This window comes from Grammomys surdaster, unplaced genomic scaffold (assembly GCF_004785775.1).
Source record: "Grammomys surdaster isolate TR1022 unplaced genomic scaffold, NIH_TR_1.0 751, whole genome shotgun sequence".
Taxonomy (NCBI): Eukaryota; Metazoa; Chordata; class Mammalia; order Rodentia; family Muridae; genus Grammomys; species Grammomys surdaster.
The window spans coordinates 960233-981503 of record NW_021605170.1 but is presented as its reverse complement, the minus strand read 5'-3'; the positions used below and the strand labels follow the sequence as shown (position 1 = coordinate 981503).

At 42.0% G+C, this 21271-nt stretch overlaps 1 protein-coding gene across 1 annotated transcript in view; it reads right to left on the bottom strand.

Annotated features, from left to right (window-relative positions):
- Positions 1–21271, bottom strand: part of Dipk1a (divergent protein kinase domain 1A) — a 74369-nt gene that overhangs the window by 16920 nt on the left and 36178 nt on the right. The window lies entirely within an intron of this gene.

Here is a 21271-nt window from a genome sequence, read left to right as displayed (position 1 = left end):
GGAGGGAGGGAGGGAAGGAAGGAGGGAGGGAGGGAAGGAGGGAGGGAGGGAGGGACTGAGACTTAGCTAGGTATGGTGGTGCAAACCTGTATCCCAGCACTAGGGAGATGGAAGAAGCCTAGACAACATGGGACTAGACAACATGGAGGTAGGTAAATCAGAAGTTCAAGGTCACTGTTAGTTACACTGAGTTGCCAGTCAAGGCTATATAAGCTCCTGCCTCAAAAGGAGAAAACAAAGCAAAATCAACATCAAAAAGGAAAACAAAAAGAAAAGCATAAATTATTCCCTGCACACCAATGGGCAAAGCCACACAATAGGATCCTCTTTGCAATGTTTTGTGTCCGCTGCTCCCTGCTCTGATATCTGATGTCAGCTATTGATGCCTTTCTAAGGTCAGCCATTCAATAGTCAAAGGTGACAGCGGTTGGTCAACACAGCCTGATATTTACTTTTTGGATCTAGAGTTCCAGTGGTTTGATTTAATGAACAGTAGAACTGAGGACTACAGATAGAACTGAGCAGCATAAATTAAAGATGCACACACACAATGAAAAGCTAGTTTTGCCTTTATATTCCCAAGCCAGTTTCTCACACTTGGGAACAGTAGGATACTGTGAGCAGGAGGAGCCTGCAGAGAAAGCAGAAAGAGCCATGAGTCCCCGTGCTGAGCGGGAGACAGCGCAGACAGCTCAGAGGGACAGGGTCCTATCTGCAGTTCAGACGTCTGTCCTCAAGGGGTTTCACAGATGGCGAATCCCAGTACAAATAATTCAGGACTTTGAATTTTATTACTAAATGTAAAAGAGCTTTTAATGCAAAACATTTTTATATAGCACTAAGTGAGTTCACACACACACACACACACACACACAATTATATCATATGCAACACAATGGAACTAAGAGGTCTAAAAATCTTTTGCGATTACTTGGCCCTAACAAGAAGTCTGATCATCGGCTATAAATTGGCAGGTGCTAGCACTACACTATGAGGCCCCACTAAGATTAAAGACAAATGCCTGCAAAGCATGGTGTGCACCGAGCAAACATTCAAAAAAAAAAAGGTAAAATCTATTTCAAGTCACATGCAAGAGACCAACAAAGCTGCCATTGGCTACAGCTAACAAGGAAGTAAGATCTGTGTCTGATCAAACCTCTAGCTGCAACCACCCGCTCACAGGAAATGGTGGAGACAGCCGGTAGCACCGGAAACCTTGAAGCAAAGGACAATTTGAGGGGAACTCTAGGCTGTGGGAAACATGCAATACAGAGACCATTTCTTCAACAATTAAGTCACAAGGGGTAAGTTTAGACAAGGAAACTTAAGATTGGAAAATACTTAAGAAATACAGCAAATAATTACAACATACAAATCTTTTTAGACTCAAATTTTAAAAAAACAACTGTAAAACACATAAACAAACAACAAAACAAAACCAAAGAACGAAGACCTGAACAAGGGAACCAAAAGGCATGCTAACACAGAGGGTGTAAGCTATCAGGGCCCTAACCCAGAGGCAGAGCTATAGGCAACTAACCAAAGCTGAGTGGGGTAGACTCTCTCTTTCCAGGGAGAGTCGCATTGATGGGTTATCCAACAACACAGTCAACCTTGAAATCATATACATAAATGTAACATTATACAGACTGAGAAGGTTGTATTTGTATATTTAGGAATATATTATATATGTGTGTACAATTAAAGAAAAAGTGGCCATGAGTTTGAAGAGTGTGGGTGAAGGCTGGGGAAGGGAAGAGGAAAATGCTATCACTTTAATTTCAAGAAAAATTAAGAAAATGAAGAAGTTTGAAAGCCAGGAGTGATGAAATAATTTAATCCCAGCACTTGGGAGGCAGAGGCAGTCTTATCTCTGTTCTCTAGACCAGCCAGGGCTATACAGTGAGACCGCCTCAAAACAAAACAGAATGAAACAGACAGAAAATGGCATTTATGAGTCAGGCCAAAAGTTTTTTTTCCCCCTATATTTTCCCCCATTAAGAGTGTGTGTGTGTGTGTGTGAGTGTGTGTGTGTGTGTGTGTGTGTGTATTCAAGTACCACAGGACATGTGTGGTGGGCAGAGGACAATTTGTGGGAATTCTCTTCAACCACCATGTGGTACCACAGGTTGGATTTGGTGGCGGGCGCCTTTATTAGCTAAGCCATCCCACCCACATGCTTGCCCTCCCTTTCTCCCTCTATTCTAATTTTTTCGTTGCTGGGGACCAGACCCAGGATTCTGTGCAAACACATCACCACTGAACTAATCCCTAAGCCTCACAAATACTTGGGAGACAACTGATAATCTGAAGTGCCGAGGACCATGCAGGAGGAAGGATAAATGGTTTTAGAATTCATGAAGTAAATTTGGTCCACCAGTTAGCACAGCCAGGATGGGTGCCCCTCAGTTGAGGTGTGGCCCTGAGGATTCATGCTGTGATGGGAGTTCTGCTCTGCTTCTTGCCCTTATTTCCCTCTTGATCTAAGAATTATGAAAACTCTAAGGGGCTTCTAGCATCACTGGGCAGTGTCTTTGGCACTCACAGTAACAATGCTTGATCTCTTTCAGGCCTTGCTGCTGGAGCAGATTAATGACTCAATCACCACCCTAGGAAAGAACTTAGATTGTGAGCAATGACCACCACCCTTAGAAAACATTTGGAAAAATAAAGTTGCTAGTGAAGCTAGATTGAGACATTTTTACTACTGGCTCTGATATAGAAAATCTTAGAGACAATCTGAAGTTCAGAAAGGCACACACTTATTAGTTAAGCTAGGGACCATTTATGGTTCAGGGAACTAGAACAACAGCAGCACTGGCTGATGTGACTCTCACTGAGGCTAGACTGGTGATGACTGATTTCTTTTTTCTTTTCTTTTTTTTTTTTTTGGTTTTCAAGACAGGGTTTCTCTGTGTAGCCCTGGCTGTCCTGGAACTCACTCTGTAGACCAGGCTGGCCTCGAACTCAGAAATCCGCCTGCTTCTGCCTCCCAAGTGCTGGGATTAAAGGCGTGCACCACCACTGCCTGGCGACTGATTTCTTTTTCTTTTTTTTTTTTTATTTATTTATTATATGTAAGTACACTGTAGCTGTCTTCAGACACCCCACAAGAGGGCATCAGATATCATTGCAGATGGTTGTTAGCCACCATGTGGTTGCTGGGATTTGAACTCGTGACCTCTGGAAGTGCAGTCAGTGCTCTTAACCACTGAGTCATCTCACCAGCCCCTGGCGACTGATTTCTTATACCCATTTTTTTAAAAAAATGATTTACTTATTTATTTTATGTATATGAATACACTGTAGCTATCTTCGGACACACCTGAACAGGGCATCAGATCCCATTACAGATGGCCGTGAGCCACCATGTGGTTGCTGGGAATTGAACTCAGGACCTCTGGAAGAGCAGTCAGTGCTCTTAACCGCTGAGACATCTCTCCAGCCCCTTTTAATACCTATTTTTGCCCTCAGCTTCCTGATGTGATTTAATAAAAATTGCTGATGTGTAGATGTTCATTCTGAGAGTTTAAAATAAATATGACTGATTTAGAGTTTAGATTTGTGCCTAAGATTACTATAAGATTACTTTTAAGGATAAATAATAAAATAATTACTCCTTTCTTTGTAACTGCAATTGCTGCCTGCTAGTAAGAGAAACTGGCTGAGAAAAGTACCTTGCTTGCTTATACTTTGTTAATCTATAACAAGTTGCTTAGTTATGAATGTACATGAATTTTTTTAGAACAACTTGTTTTCTTTGCCTGTACTGCATAATATTATTTCCTATAAAGCTATTGGGGAACACACTGTTTTTTCATAATCATTCACTAAAAAAATAGTATGCAATCACATTCTAATTTTGTACTGCTTGAAAGATTTTCCTTCCATACAAGCTATGGAAGGAAAAATAAAGTTGTTGGAACATGTTTTTTTCCATCCATTAACTATGTGTATGTATGTATGTAAGGATATATGTAAAGTTCATGCGAGAGTCTGTGGGAACTTTGTTCCTTCCACCCTGTGTGTATATATGTGCATGTATGTATATGTGTAAAGTTTGTGTAGAGTATGTTGGAACTTTGTTCCATCCATCAAATCTGTATGTATGTATATATGTCTGAGTGTGTGTTGTAGCTTGCTCCATCCACCAATTGTGTGTGTGTGTATGTATGTATGTATGTATGTATGTATATGTGTGAAAAGCTTGGAGCCTGCTTGTTGGAACTTTGTTCCATTTGTCCACCAGGTGTATATGTGCACATATGTGTATATGCACATGTATGTGTATGTACATGTTCCCTTAGAGAAAAGTCTGCAGAGTAATTTCTCTAATCACTGGCTGCTATAGGCAGCAGCCCCCATCAGTATCTGGACCAACCCCCATCAGCGACTCTAAGCATTGATCACCCCCACTGGCTGCTTGCCTCAGTTTACCCACTCCACAATGATTGGCATTGAAGGATGACAGAACACTCCAGGATGTGAAAAGATGGTTCTGGGTTAACAGTGTTTGCCCTTCTCCCTGCACGAGCTGTTTACCCACTTGCCCTGGCAAATGTTCAAGCTGAAGACCACTCTGAGCGCTGAGGTGTTCCACAGAAGGCCAAACCACTCATAGAGGAAGTCAGGTTGATGACGCCCTCAGCAGGGTGCGGGGCACCACTGTTAAAGGTATCATGACCAAAAAAGCAAACACATTTTTACCCATCATGCTACAGGAAATTGCTGTGACTCAAGTATAAAAAATCGTGCTGTGACCTTTATGCATCCCTTAACACCTGCAGACCTGGAGCCTTACGTTTTAAATGACTGAAGAAATAACTATCAATTACATCTCTGATAACTAACTTTACTTTCCCCTGTGGCATTTGCTAAAATGCTTCTAGTGATCTGTTTTTATAACAATTGCCAAGACAATCTAGCCATTGATTAAGAAATGCAGTCTGAGATTTTTGTTCATGCTGAAGACTTTAAAATTACTGCCTAGCAGGTTTTTTATTGTGTTGATTTTGTGCTTAACTCCCAATGGAACATTGCTTTATTCCAAATCACACGCCTGTGAAACCAGACAACCGTCTAAGGAAACACACAGGACAGTGATCTCAGCTGCATCAGTATAGCCCTCTAGTGAGGCACTTTGCAACATCTGGAGACGTTTTCAGCCTCAAGCTATGGTTCACCACTGGACTCTCATGGGAAACATCCAGAGATGCAGCTAAACATGTTGCAATGTAGCCTATATCCCCTCCTCCAAGCATCACCCAGTCCAACATGTCAAATTTGTATGACACTATCATTTTTTTCAATTAGCCTTTAATGCATAAATTATTACTAATTTAAAAGGTGTGAAACATCTGTCTGAAAATGATAGACCAATTGGTAACAATCATCACCAATCTTTTATTGTAAATAAGGAAAAGTCACTGGAAATGGAAAATATGCACATAATAAACAGTTCCACACTAAGGAATAATGGTGCAGTTGGGCGCAAAGCCCTGGGGCCATCCCCAGCACAGTATACATTGGGCAACTGGGGACGTAAAAGCAGGAGGACCAAGAGCTCAAGGTAAAACTCAGCCATGTAGCAAGTTTGGGGCCAGCCTAGGTGGCATGAGATCCTGTCTTAAAAGCAAATGCAAGAGGCTATAGAGATGAAGAGAACTAGCTGTTCTCTAGGTGACCCCAGTCCAGGTCACCCCAGTTCAGGTGACCCCCATTCAGGTGACCTAGCACCTCCATGGTGGGTAATAACCATCTGTGACTCTAGTTGTCTAGGGGTCTGACACCCTTTTCTGACCTTTGCAGACACTGTATATATACAAGGTATATAGACATTGTGTGGGCAAAACACATAAAAATGAAGGGGGAACAAAGAAAAACAACAAGGTTGGTGACTTGGTTCAGTGGGAAAAAGGGGCTTGCCACCAAGCCCACCATTGACCTGAGTTCAAACCCTAAAGCCTTCATGACAGAAAGAGAAAATGTACATCGTCCTGCAAGTCCTCCACACAGAAGGTATGCATGGCGGGAACAGTGTGTACACATACACACATAAACCAACCCCCCAAATAAATTTAAGGCAAAATAGTAAATCCCACAAAACCCCAGAGTGATTGTGGTGTCAGGCTAGTGGTGGTAAATGCCTTTAATTACAGCATTCGTGAGGCAGGGGCAGATATCTTGAGTTCAAGGCCAGCCTGGTCTACAAAGTAAATTCCAGGACAGCCAGGGTTATTACACAGAGAAACCTTTTTTTTTTTTTTTTTTTGGTTTTTCGAGACACGGTTTCTCTTTATAGTCCTGGCTGTCCTGGAACTCACTCTGTAGACCAGGCTGGCCTCAAACTCAGAAATTCACCTGCCTCTGCCTCCTAAGTGCTGGGATTAAAGGCGTGCGCCACCACTGCCCTGCGAGAAACCATATCTTAAAACAAACAAACAAAAAGTAACAATTTTGCTTCTTTTAATATTGCTGATATCATTGTGATCATTTTTTCAAACAAATCTGGAGATTTTCTTTTTGTTGATCTTATTTTTGAGATAGAGTCTTCATAGCTAGCTGCCTGTCCTAGAACTGACTATGTAGACCTAGTTATGTACCCAAGAGCTCTGCCTGCCTTTGCCTCCAGAGTGCTGGGATTAAAGGAATTCTTACATGAGAGTTGACTTTCCTGAAACAAGTGTTCAAAAATGCCCAGATGGAAGCTACACCATGTCTCAGCACTCCTTTGGTTACTTACACAAGTCCAGCTAAGAGAAAAGGAAGACGAGAATCACGTACAGGCTGACTGGGCTCAGTGAGATGCGGCCCACGGAGGGCCAACTGTGTAGACCAGGTACCACTCCAGAAGAGGACTGAGAGGCAGGGAAGGAGAAAGGCATGTCTGGAATACCAGCCCTGGGGAGGCAGACACTCAAGGATCCTGGGCTCAGGTGGCCAATCAGGCTAGCCTAATTACTGAGGACTAGGCCCCAGTGTGACATCTCATCTCAAACAACAAGGTAAACTGCTCATGAGGGATGACTACCAAGGCGACCTCTAGCCTCTACATACACACATGTACAACAGGACATCCTTCCATATACAGAAATACACTGAATTGTCGATATTTTGTGACACTGAAAAAAATTTGGGGAGATTCTGAAGGTTCCTTTGCTATTCTTCATGTGACGTCTAGACCCAGGCCTAGCAAACACTGCAGCATAATCTTGACTTTCTAAGAGAAGCCGGTGTGTACATCTGGATATTCTGATAGCCAAAGGCATGAGAGGCTATATCCTCTTCTGTACACCAGTATTCTGCCTTAGAATCACTGAAAGGACGGTTGAATGCTCAGGGAATATGGTCTGGATAACCTGAGAGTCAGTGAGAGGTGCTACCCCTGATAGAGTCAGTGAGAGGTGCTACCCCTGATAAAGTCAGTGAGGGGTGCTACCCTCTGAGAGTCAAGGGGGGGTTGCTACCCCATGGGCTGGTGCCCTGACCATTTTCTAAGTCCTAGAACAGAACTACTTCTTCCTACTGTGCCTTGGAAAGTATCCATCTTGTTTACTCTCTCAGCCATTCTGGAGAATAAACCTGTGCACACACAAAATACATTATTTTCTTTTTTTTTTTTTAAATAGACTCATGTCATAACAGAAATTATCTTTTTACTTAATACAAACATATTCCTTCCCATTTGGTTTTTATTAAGTCATTACTTGTAATGTTTGTGTGTGTGTGTACATGTGTGCATGCACATGTCTGTATAAGTATGTCACGCATGTCTAGGTGCCTGCATGAGCCAGAAGAGAGTATTGTGTCCCCTGGAGCTGGACTAATAGGTGATTTATAGCCCTCTGGTGATATGAATAGTGTGAAGCAAAATAGGCCCTCTGGAGGCCCAGGAGGCACTCTGAACTACTGAGCCACTGGCCCAGCCCTCTCTTACATTAAAAAAAATATATTTTTTAAGTGTATTTGTCTGTGTGTATATACATGTAGTGTATGCATATGCATCTGCCTCTGCAGAGGCCAGAGGAAGATAGTGAGTGCCTAGTTCTGTCTCTTTCTGCCTTGTTCTCTTGAGCCAGGGCCTCTCAGTGAACCTGGAGATAGGCTAGCATCCAGCAAGCTCCAACAACCCTCTTGTCTCTGTTCCCCCATCACAGGGCTGGGTTTCCAGGCATGAGTGCAACCATGTCTAGCTTCTTATATGAGTCCCAGGAATGTGAACTCAGGTTCTCATGGCCATACAGAAAATACTCTTAATCAAGCCAGCCCCTTCCCTTGGTTATTTTTAAATGATGTCTAAATGGATACTTAACATTTTAAAGTGTAGTATGCTGTAATATTTTTGACCCTGTGTGGACTGCTGTACATTTATTATTTCCAATATTTGCTAAAGTAGCAAAAACAATACTATGAATGCAGATCAACATGTGCTAGCCATGTTCCACATATGGAACTGATACATACCTTAGGTATGTTAATTTATTTAATCCTCTTAAAATTACTGATTGATTAGAAAAAGCTAGTCAATGGTTAGAAAACTCTGGCCCATAAGCCAAGGTGCCACCTGCTTTTAAAAACATGATTTTATTTAAATCATAGCCACAACCCCATAAATCGATGTGTTAACCACTCCAGCTTCCTTCCTAAAATGGCAGCGTTCAGTGGTTGCAGAGACTGCATGGCCACCAAAGCCAATGTTTAAAAATCATCTGGATCATTACGGAATCTGCTAACCTCTAAACTGGAAGATTCAGTCTCCCCTCGGCCTCATGGATGTTGGTTCAGCATGTGATGCACTTTGGCCCGAGATTGTCAGTAAACATGGTGCAAAGAGAGTATGTGGCAGGACTTGCCTACAGGAACACATCCTTGGTCATTTACTGACCCCTGAAGAACAAGTGACACTGTCATCCATGTGAACCATACCCACGTTCTAGAGGCTAGCTCAGCAGGGCATAGCTGGTGTGTGAGGGAGAAACAAGTGTTTGTTGTGTGTTACACACACTGCTGTAGGTGACTGACATGGAAGCAATGACCATTACTCTCTTACAAGAACTCTACAGGGTGGGGATTAGTCCTCACATTACAGACAGAAACAACTGAAACACATAAGGATTAAGCAAAGCCATAGTGGCTCTAAATAAGAAAACTTGAATTTGAATTGAGGTAGCCTGGCTTCAGGACTTGTAATTGCTCTGTTCTATAGCCTATTGTATTAAATACACAAGTCTTTGCCTGAATATTTGATTATTTCTTCAGAGAGGATTTGAGTAACTGACATTTCTAGGTCAAAAGATTTGCAGTTTTAAGAGGTTTAAGATAACATGTTATGATGTTTTCCCAAAAGCTTGTAAAAATTAACACTCACTGTTTTTTCAAATGTACTTATTTTACCTTCCCCAGAATCCAGCTCTGTAGATATCTACTACAGGATCATTTCTTTGACAGTGGCATATTTTATTTCCTTAAAAGATTTTATTTATTTTATGTATAAGAGCACACTGTCGCCGGGCAGTGGTGGCACACGTCTTTAATCCCAGCACTTGGGAGGCAGAGGCAGGCGGATTTCTGAGTTCGAGGCCAGCCTGGTCTACAGAGTGAGTTCCAGGACAGCCAGGGCTACACAGAGAAACCTGTCTCGAAAAACAAAAAACAAAAAACAAAACAAAAAAAGAGCACACTGTCACTATCCTCAGACACACCAGAAGAGGTTATCAGATCCCATTGCAGATGGTTGTGAGCCACCATGTGGTTGCTGGGAATTGAACTCAGGACCTCTGAAGAGCAGTCAGTGCTCTTAACTGCTGTGCCATCTCTCCAGTCTGACAGTGGAATATTTTAAAACACACTCTATGAATTTTTACCATGAGGCCTAACAAAAGTCCGGGGACACTGAGGCTAGGTGGACACTCAATAGACCTTACAAATGACAGACTTTACAATTCAGAGTACATCAGGGCTATGTCTAGAAAAGTACTGCAGAGACAGGAACAGATAGAGTCCATTTTTAAAGTACCCTCAAAGAAGGATGACCTGGGTCAACAACACATATCTTAAGAACTCTTTGTGTTTGACCTAGAATAATGAATATACAGAAAAATCAAAACTGGCCCTTCAGGTTATAGGACTGGCCTAGGATTATATAATCTTGCCAATATGAACTCTCTTCAAAGTTCTTGGAGTAAATATCACTCCACGATTTGTAGGACCATTTGTAGAAAAATGTTCATAGTGGCAGTAGTTTTCAGAACAGACTTTTAAAAAACAGAAGAAAAGCAAAAGTCAGTTGATAGAAGTTGGTTCAGCAGTTTAAGAACATGCACTACTATTTCAGAGGACCTGAGTTTGGTTTCCAGCCTATGACAGGCTGCTTTAAATACCAGTTGCAGGGGATCTGATACTGTTAGCCTCAGTGGGCAACTACACACAGACATATATAATTAGAAACAATAAAAATAAATCTTTAAAAAAAATCAGTTTGTGGGGACTGGAGGGATGGTTCAGCGGTCAAGAGCACGGCTGCTTTCCAAAGGACCTGAGTTCGATTCCCAGCACCCATATAGCAGCTCACAACTGTCTGTAGCTCCAGTTCCAGGAGATCCATCCAATTCCATTTTCTGACCTCTATGGATACTCGGACATACGGACACACGGACACACACACACACACACACACACACACTAAACAAATAAACTTTTTCTTTAAAATCAGTTTGTAAGCTGGGTCTGGTAGCACACACCTTTAATTCCAGCACCCAGGAGGCAGAGGCAGGAGTTCTCGGAGTTTGAGGATAGCCTAGTCTACAGAGTTAGTATCAGGACTACCAGGGCTACACAGAGAAAATGAAACAACAACAAAAAACAGCTTGCAGTAATAAAATGTTCTTAGTAAGGCTTAGGAGCACACACCACTTGGGAAGGAGCGGCAGGGGGTCTCTGAGTTGGAGGCCAACCTAGCGGATAAATAGAGTTCTAGAGCAGCCAGCGCTGTACAGTGAGACTCTGCAAGAAAACAAACAAACCTTATTTTCAAAATACTTCAAAGCATGCAAACAGATGGCCCTCTCTAATTTTGGAACTTCTCCAACAGGTGTTAATCTAAAATTACCTTCTCAGTTCTCAAATTGTAAAGAAAGCTAAAAACAAAACCCAGAGAAAGTTCTTAAAGGAAAATAACAGCTGTTTTGATCACAGCAATGTTTACTTAGGAATAAAATTATGAAGAAAATGCAGGGAGACATTCTAAGAGTTGTGGCCACTTCCACACTGGTAATTTATTATCATAACACACTCAAGCCTAGGCAGTATCAGGCTTTGCTCTGCCCTAACAGGAATGCTGAAAAACAACTATCCAGAATCCTTCATGAAAATTCAGTGATAGAATTATCTACAATACTTAACGAAGGTAATGGATAGCACATAAATGAAATCTGAATTGCTACAAATTTCTTAAATATAGAGCATGCGTCTCATAGGCAAAATACATGAATGAATTTTAAAATTTACCAAGGGTTTGTGTTGAGCCCTGTCCCCTCAGCATAGCTGTACCCATTTTGCTCCATGCCCGTCAGCTATTTCATATTGTTGCTGTAACATGCCTGCCAGTCATAGACACAGAAAAATAACTTGGCTCAGAGCAGGGTCATGCTGACCACATACCCTGTTATATTCTGTATCTTCTATATGAGGTTTGTTAATTTTTAAAAAAATCCACAAAGCTTTACATAAGACCCATCAACTTAAAGGTCAATATGAACTGTTATTTCTTATAAAAAAAAAAAACAAAAATTATTCATTTATTTCATTTGTAAGAATACACTGTAGCTTTAGACACACCAGAAGAGGGCATCGGATCCCATTACAGATGGTTGTTAGCCACCCTGTGGTTGCTGGGAATTGAACTCAGAACCTCTGGAAGAACAGTCAGTGCTTTCAACCACTGAGCCATCTCTCCAGCTCCAAACTGTTATTTCTAAAATGGTTGGAGTCACAGCTGACCACTGAGCAGCACTTTCTGCACCTGTGTTCATGTTGGTTTTTATCCTCTATAAGCTGATAGAGAAAGATACTCATGGGTCTAGCTTTAGCTCCTCAAGTCTGAGCTATGTCTCTGATCTGAGCAGTTATTAGGGTGTGCATTTAATAAACCATCCTTGTCTGACTGAGATCCGTGTCCATGTGGTTTGTGTAGCAACTGTTGGATCCCTTCAGTCTAGAAAGATTTTGCAGTGGGACCTGTGCTCAAACTGCCAATGCTCATATAAAAGCTGGACAAGGCTGTGTACACATGTAGCTGGAGAGCTGAGTGCTAGAGACAGGGATCCCAGGACTGCATTGACCAGCTAGGCCAGCCAGATCAGTGAGCCTCACATTTGGTGTGAGACCTTGTCTCAAGGAAGAATGGGACAGAGCAAGAGATGATGGAACCTCTGCTAGCCTTCAGGGATGACATGAGGTGTGTGTTGTAGGATATTTGATCACACTTTGAATCCCAAGATTGTGTTATTTACTGAAGAATAAAAACTTGTTTCTAGTTGTGGTGCGGCTCAGCCTTAGCACACTCCTTTAATCCCTCTGGCTGCAGTACAGAGTGCCTTTATTACACATCTTTAATCCTAAACAATGAAGGTAAAGTTAGATTATAGAAGGAAGCAGCCATGTTGGAAAGGGACATCTAATTGACTGGCAGACAAAGTGACAAATCAGAGAAAGATTTGACAAAATAGGACACACCCAGCTCTCAGTAGGACAGAGAGGAAAGGGAAGCTACTTAACAGAGCGCGGTGTGTGTGTGTGTGGGGGGGGGGTGAGGGAGAGAGGGGAGGGGAGGGGAAAAACCACACTGAATCAGTTAGTATGAAGGGGAGTTTGAGCCAGAACAGCTGAGTTGACCACTGAGCCAGAGGTCAGAAGAACTAGAAAGGGTGAGCTTACTCAAAAAATTACAGATCTAAATGGGTATGCTGTTTCAGAGCTTAAGCCTGGCAGCGCCTTCCTTTACAGAGCAGAGGTAACTAAGCAGGAGTCTCTGCTCACCTCATGACAAAGAAATCATCAGGGGTCACTCTGGCAGAATAGTTAAGTAGTGGGGAGGGGCCTCTTCAGCAGGAGCAAGAAGCAAGGCCAAGCCACTTCTGCTCTGAGTACTCAGCGCAAGTCCACAGGAAGTTTGTATGGAAGGTAGACGCTTCCAGGACTAGGCCTAGGCTGATAATAGGAAGAATAAAATGGGTATTTCTGGTGTATTCTACTTAAAGACTCAGAATCCATTTTTGTAGTGTTCTAAAAGCAGAAATGTCCTCCAGATATGGATAAAAGTGAACAGACCAGTTTGTCTCCTTTTCTTCATACCATGGCTTAAAGAGTGTATTATTTTTTTTTTTTGGTTTTTCGAGACAGGGTTTCTCTGTGTAACCCGGGCTGTCCTGGAACTCACTCTGTAGACCAGGCTGGCCTCGAACTCTGAAATCCGTCTGCCTCTGCCTCCCAAGTGCTGGGATTAAAGGCATGCACCACCACTGCCCGGCTGGCCCTGCTTTCTTAACTCTAAATATAGACATTTTTTAGAGTTTGAGATGTAGATGTGGCCAGGCGGTGGTGACTCTGTACATTGCTGGCAGAGATGGAGATTGGAGCAGCTGCTTTGGAAAGCAATTTGGCAGTTCTTCAAAAGGTTAAGGAAAAACTGAGCATATGACCCAGCAGTTCCATTTCTAGGTATGTAGTCAAGAGAACTGAAAACAAATGTCCACACAAGAATTTGGATCTGTTCCAAGTGTTTGTAGCAGGATTACTTGTAATAGTAAAAGATGGAGAAAGTCCAAATACCTGTCATCTGGCGAGCAGATAATGAGTGTGCCGTCCTGTACAACAGGCTATTAAAAATGAAGGGGTGGGGATACAACTTTAGTAGCATGTCTGCCTAGCACACACAGGCCCTGGATTCCATTCCCAGAGCCACAGAAACTGACTAGGAGGCCCATGCCTATTAATTCCAGCACTCAAATAGCAGAGGTGGAGGGATCGAAATTTAATGTCATCCTCCCAAGTTGCATTGTAAGTTCAAGATCAGCCTGGGCTACAAGAGACCTTGGAGTCCTGGTGCATACCACAGTGTGACCCTTCAAAGCTTTATACATGTGAAAGAAACCAAATTTAAAAGGCTATATAGGAGACACATAGGACACAAAATGGATTAGTGGTTGTCAGGGGCTAGCGTGGAGATGAACTCATAGTTGTCTTAATGGCTTCTGAGAATGTAGTCTGCAATCTCCCCCAGGAGGCTATTCTAATATCATACGTTCCCAGCATATCTGTTTTAATAACTGTAAGAAAGCAGAGTTTCCTTTATTCCTAGGCATAATTATTTAGGCTCATTTCTGCACTGTAAACGCTGTTAGCCTAGTTTTTAACAATGTTTCCAGTGTTGCAATGATACTCTGTCCAGCCAAATGATCATTATTTACCTGGCCCCTTTTTTTTCTTAACTTTTGTTTTAGTTCCTCCACTCTGCTATGTATAAGCAAAATACACACACAGATTTTTAGTTTCGTTCTTTTCAATTATTTTCCTTAGGTTGTCTTTTAACAGTAGTTATGAAATATGAACACTTTTGTGACTCTTGCTGTCCAAACAAGTCTCCACAATGTTCTGCACCATGTTGTTGACAGTAGGGATGGTGTGGGGCGGGCTTACAGCGGCTAATGTAACAGACTTAAATAACATGGAAGTCTTATTGAACTCTATTTTTCCAAACAGATCTGTATCTACCTTTTAATTATAAAAATTGCAAAGGTTCTCTACAAAAAAATGAACAGTTGCTGGGCAGTGGTGGTGCATATCTTTTATCCTGGCACTCAGGTGACAGAGGCAGGCAGATCTTTGTGTGTGCCAGCCAGGGCTGCATAGAGAAACCCTGGGTGGGGGCGGTTAGTTTATAAAGCAAACAAACAGAAAGTGAAAGGGTGAAAGGTAAGTCTTCCTGTGTGAGAGGGTTATTAAAGCATACTTCTCTTAAATTTGATGTTATCTAAGTGTAAAATGTATTTGATGAGCAAAGGCTCTGGGAATGACCACATTATGCATAGCTGACGGGAGACAGCACAGTGTGCTTCTGCAAGGAAGAGATGGCAGGGGCACACAAGGAGGAGGAGGTAACACCATTGAGCTCCATGAGAAGATAGCACACATGGTGTCCAGTGTGCTCTGACTGAGAGAAGCTTAGCAGACATACAGGAAAGCCTGCCTTTCCTTTCTTTGAGATGAGGTTAGGGTTAGAATTACCTAGTCCAACCAGTCTTGAACTGGCAACTTTGTTGTTTGTTTTGCTTGTTTGTTTGAGACAGGGCTTCTATATGTAGACCAGGCTAGCCTAGAACCCAGAGAGACCCACCTGCCTCTGGGTCTCACCTTTCAAATGCTAAGATTAAAGGTGTGAGCTAACACTGCCCATCCAGAACTGGCAATTCTTGAGCATCAGTTTCCCAGGTGTCCTAGGTGCTAAGCACATCCCAGCATGTCCATCTAGGAACTCATTTTATGTAAACAATAATAATGCAAAAATCTTAGCTGTATCTTCCATAGTTCTGGGAGGTGACATGCAGTGTGCTAGAGGAGGATTACTAGCAACAGTGTCAACAGATCCTGTGTGCCAACTTCAGGCAAGATACGCTCACATGAGCAACAGTGGCATGACTACTGTAGGAATAACTCATTTATGGCTGCATTGACACACAGTCCACAGGAAGGAATTCATGTCTGTTACTATAAACCTGGTCAAGCCCACATCTGGGAAGGTCACAGGCTGCAGTGGGGAAGCTCCTGTTGTGTTGCTAAGTGGACATATTATTGCCTCCTAAATGTTTATGTTTATACCCATATCAGAGGAACTTATTTTTTAGTAGGCAGTGGTTACTGCAGAGATTCAAAACTAGTCAAAGTTAAAAAAGTAATGCTTAGTCCTAAATGGAACAACTACATCACCCCCTCCAAGGTTCAGACAACTGAAAGAACATAGGAGAGGAAGACACGAACTTTTTATAGACACCTGTCTTCTCAGCAGGAGATGGCCACTGCACTCTTGAGCTGTCAGTAGTAGCAATTCCCTGAACAAGATGTCCAAGATTAGGTCTATCAACTCTGTCATGCAGTATGGTGTAGCTCATAAAGGCCTACCTTTTCTCAAGGATCTACAGGGAGATAACAGCTGCTCAGGGTAGGAGAGAGATTGTCTTCACTGGTGTAACCACTGGTAAGTTACCCAGGCTCCTGTAAACAAACCTACATAAACTCACTGGGTGACCACACAGCAAGGGAAGTCATGAAAATGGAAAAGGACTGCTTGGAAAGCGGAAGGGGAAGAGAAGGGGAGAGGAACAGAGAGGAACTCCAGGTTGTCACATCACAGCTACAGTCGAGACAAGAGAGAAGAGCCAAGCAGCTTGTTTGCTTCTGCTTATGTTCAGGAAGCATGCTTTGTTATTAATGCAGCATGGGACCTAGCCCATGTAATGGAACCACCACAATGAGCTGGGTCTCCCAGCATCAAATAACAATCAAGACAATCTTTCTCTTCACAGTTAATTCTAGATTGTATCAAGCAGATAGTTAAAATTACTCAGTTCAGAGGAAGACCAGAGAAAGTAGCAAGACCTCTGAAGGGGAGCCACTCATTTACATATATCCAATAAATGGGACACATAGGAACTCATCAAAGTTTGATAAGCTGATTTAACACCAACCTTTAAGATAAAAAAAGTGAAACAATTCAGCACAAAATTCTTATCTGAAGGAAGACTGATGTCAATCAAAGAATGTATTATTTGAGCCAAATCTATTAGGGCACAAATAGAGTCTGAGACTCTGCGTGAGACTTAGCCTTTCCTTCAAAGAGCTTACAGTCCAGATACCATGTAAAAAACATATTTATGGCAGCACATAATAAAAACCAGGTTCAGGACAGGCTCTCTAAAGAGATTTGAGATTTGTGTAGCTGGAGGTGACAAAAGGTAGAGGGTTTTGAGAATGCCCTGGAGAAAACAGTCATTGAATCCAGTCTTAGATGATTACAGTATGTTTGAACATTGAACATGTATGGGCTAAGTGTCTTCCCAGGAAAAGAACATGTGAAATCCAGCACACAGCCAGGAATAAAGAGGTTGGCTGGTGTGGAGGGGTAAGGAAACATTGCTGCTTAAACTGACCAGCTGAAGAGCCGAGCACCCCGGCCTTACAAAACAGTGTGCATCTGAGCACGGGAATGGCAACTTTTACCACAGTAGCCAGCCTGTGAGAGGAAGGAAGGGGGTGTAGGGCATGGTGACTGAGAAAAACAAATCCATGGAACACAGGCTAGGGAAGTAATCATACACAGAGTAGCCTGTAGGACTGGAAGACAGAGCTGAGGCACTCCTGGCAGGGTCTGGAGAAAGCCAGATATCCACTACTGGAGAGTAATGATTACTTGCTATTGTTGCTGATACTTTTTGAAAATAATTTTTTAAATCCCAGGTTGCTTATCCTAAATTGTATAAGAATAGGAGGCAGCACTTATTCCAGTTCCCAAGAGCTTGACAATTGTGTTGAGAAAGCAGTTCTGTGGTCTAGTTTTTAAGGGCTACAGAAAAACACTTCAAGGAGGATAAACTGTGACAGACTTCCTTGAAAAAGGACAGAAAAGAAATGGTATTCCCAAAGACCAGCACATCAAATTAAATCTAGCAGACACACAGAGAAAGTGTAATGTGCTAAGGCTAAACCAAAAGCCTTGATGTGAGGTAGGGTGGTGTCCACAGGCTATGGGGGCAGAGGACTCTGGGATGGGGACTATGAAGACAAGCTGCTATGCCTTATGTGCCTTTGAGGAGAGAACACTAGGATCTAAGAAGGCATAGATCACGACGAGGTAGCCATCTTGAGCATGGCATCCTAAGAGTGACAACAGTCTAGAAAGTTCCTTAGGATTGGGCAGAAAGCAAAACAAAACTCAGAGTACAGAGAAGATGTCTGAGTCAAGGGCTGTACATATAGGGAACTCTTGAAACCATCTGTAATTAACAGACACTGTTAAAGGTCCCAGCTTATACAGGTCACAGGATCCCTCAAAAGGTACATTTTAAAACTAGTTTATCTTTATTAATGTGTACATATGTCAATATGGGCATGTCTGTGTGTCTGTCTGTATGAGGTTCCCAGCACCCACACCTCCACTTCTAGAGGACCCAACAACTTCTTTTGATCTCCACAGGCACCGTATCACACAGCACACACACATACACATGAGCATGACATTTAAAAATTAAATTTAAGCCAGGCGGTGGTGGCGCACGCCTTTAATCCCAGCACTTGGGAGGCAGAGGCAGGAGGATTTCTGAGTTCGAGGCCAGCCTGGTCTACAGAGTGAGTTCCAGGACAGCCCGGGCTACACAGAGAAACCCTGTCTCGAAAACCCCCCCCAAAAAAAAAAAAATTAAATTTAAAAGGAAGAGCCCAGCATGGGTTATAAGAGACACTGTCACAAAAAGGAAAAAAGTTAATATGTTAGTGTTTTAAAAATTCTTTTTTATGTTGTTTAGCTAAAGCTATCACTGTTTAAATATTTTCAGTTTAGCTGTCTAGAAAAATCTGCTTATGCTTTCTCATATTCCACTATTTTATATGGTCTTTTTGTTTAATAATGACATTTTCATCAATTTCTCAAAGACACAGGGCTGGAGAGATGGCTTAGCAGTTAAGAGCACTGGCTGCTCTTCTAGAGGTCCTGAGTTCGATTCCCAGAAACACATAGTGGCATATAACCATCTATAATGAGTTCCGATGCCCTCTTCTGGCAAGCAGTTGTATATGCAGATAGAGCACTCACAAACATAAAGTATAAATAAATCTTTAAAAAAAACTCAAAGACACAAGAAAGTTAAAAAAAAAATTTAAAAATTGGGTTTATGTAGCCCTGGTTGTTCTGGAACTTGTTCTGTAGACAAGACTGGACTTGAACTTATGGAGCCCCTCTTGAGTCATTTAAAAGTATTTCTTTTCAGTATATATATTTTTAACTTTTTCTTTCTGCTTTGTTTAACATGGCTCCTCTACCCTATCACTTAACTGAACTTCTGAATCTGTAGTAAACCAGGCCATAGGGAGAGGATTTTCCAGATGTATAATTGTGCCTGATTATACAATCTGGTCCCAGGAGAACAACCATCCATGAAGAAACACATTTGAGGTTGACACAGACACAAACCTGGTACTCAATTCTGTAGATTCAGTGGACTCAGTTCAACTGTGTGGTTGGCCAAGAAAAGTTTATTAAGAATGTGGATGGATCTCTCCTTCCTGGTAGTCTTTCTGAAATCTGTAGGTCTTTCCCAACATGCACTCTGTTCTTAAGTTCCTCCTTCATTTGTCATTCACTCAATTAAACTTTGTTTGTTCAAGGATATGCTTAACACAGCACAGATGGGTATCTTTAACTGTTCACAGAATATATCTAGATGCTATATTCTCAAGTCACAACCATTTGGACCCACAACTTACTCTGATACTCATTCTATAAATGTCTGTCAACCACAGCCATCATCACTCCCACAGTTGCGATGCTTTCCATTTTCCCTTCTGAATTAAAAAAAAATTCCTTAGATGTGTTTTCTCCATCACTGCTGCTGTGCACACTGATGTAAAGCCCTCTTCCCTCCTGTAATTTATATTGTGTCCCTGCAGTGACATGCCTGGTTTACCTCCAACTATTTCCACTTACTGCCCCTTTCCATTTCTCTACTCCTGCTGCTTGTTCTTTTAATCAATTTAACAAAGCCTGTGTCTTCCAGAATCAACTAAGAAAAGGTTTAGTTTTTTTTTATAGTTACTGTAATAAATAAGCCTCAGAAAGTTGCTTGTCCTGCAAATCCTCATGATGATATTCCCTTTCCTAGTGCCATGACACTCATGTAGAGGTCAGAGGACAGCTTACTAGTGTCAGCTCTCTCCCACTGCGTGAGCCCAGAAAATAACTCAGGTCTTCAGTGGCAAGCACTTTTACCCACTGAGCCATCATGATAGTCTGTAAGTTTTATAGGCTCCACCTTGTTATGTGATCTCTCATTTGAGGATGAAAAAACAACTAGACATGCTAGTTGCCAGTGGTCTATGTGGACCACTGCAGCCTCCTGCAGTGATGTGAAGATGGAATTCCTGCTGTAATCCACAGTTGGATGGTGGATGACCACAGCTTCAACACTGGTGCAGATTCACCAAACTAAACTCTAGCTATTGGTGTTAATTAAATGAAATGAGAATATTAAAGATTACAAACAAAAATGTTGCCAAGTATGATGACAAACACCTACATCCCAGCATTCAGGAGGTGATGGCAAGAGGATCTAAAGTTTCAGCTAGCTTAGCTTTTAGCTAAGAACTTGTCCCAGGAGTTGGAGAGATGGGTTAGCAGTTAGGAGCACTGACTACTCCTCCAGAGGACCCAGGTTTAATTCCCAACACCCACATGGTGGCTTACAGCTGTCTCTAACTCCAGTTCTAGGGGATCCAACAACTTCTTACAGACATACATACAGGCAAAAAACCAATGTACATAAAATAGAAATAAATAATTTTTTTTAGAAAAAGGCTGGGTGATGACTCATACCTTTAATCCTAGCACTGGGGAGGCTGAGGCAGGCAGATCTCTTGAATTTGATGCCAGCCTGTCCTACAGAGTGAATTCCAAGACAGCCAGGGGTATACAGAGAAACTCTGTCTTGAAAACAAAACAAAACAAAACAGAGCTTGTTCCAAATAAAACCCCTACAAGCAGCAGTGTAGAGTCTGAAATGCTGTTGACTGAATAACAGAAAACCTGTATCTGACTGACTTTGACAGAAGGAGACTTTGTGGGATCAAATGCTGTTCTCCTATGGCTTTGCTTGCTCTTACTTTTCCTTACAGAAAACCTCAAACCCATATGAAGTACAAAGAATGCTACACTGAGCCCCCATGTAAAAATCACCGAGCTTTAACAACTTATGAGATTTAGGCTTGTGGTATCATCCTTGTCTTGTCTCCCCTCCTCCCATCTGATGTTTGCTGTGTTTATTCTCTTGAGACAGAGTCTCACTTGCCCTTGAGTCTGGACTGGCCTTAAACTTGTGACAATCTTCACCAGGCCTCAGCCTTTAAGTGCTGGGATTACAGACATGAGCCATCGTGCTTGGCATGATTGTCATTTTTAGAAGTGAAGTTTTTTAATATTTATGTAAAGTGGAAAGCAAAATCTTAACTAAAA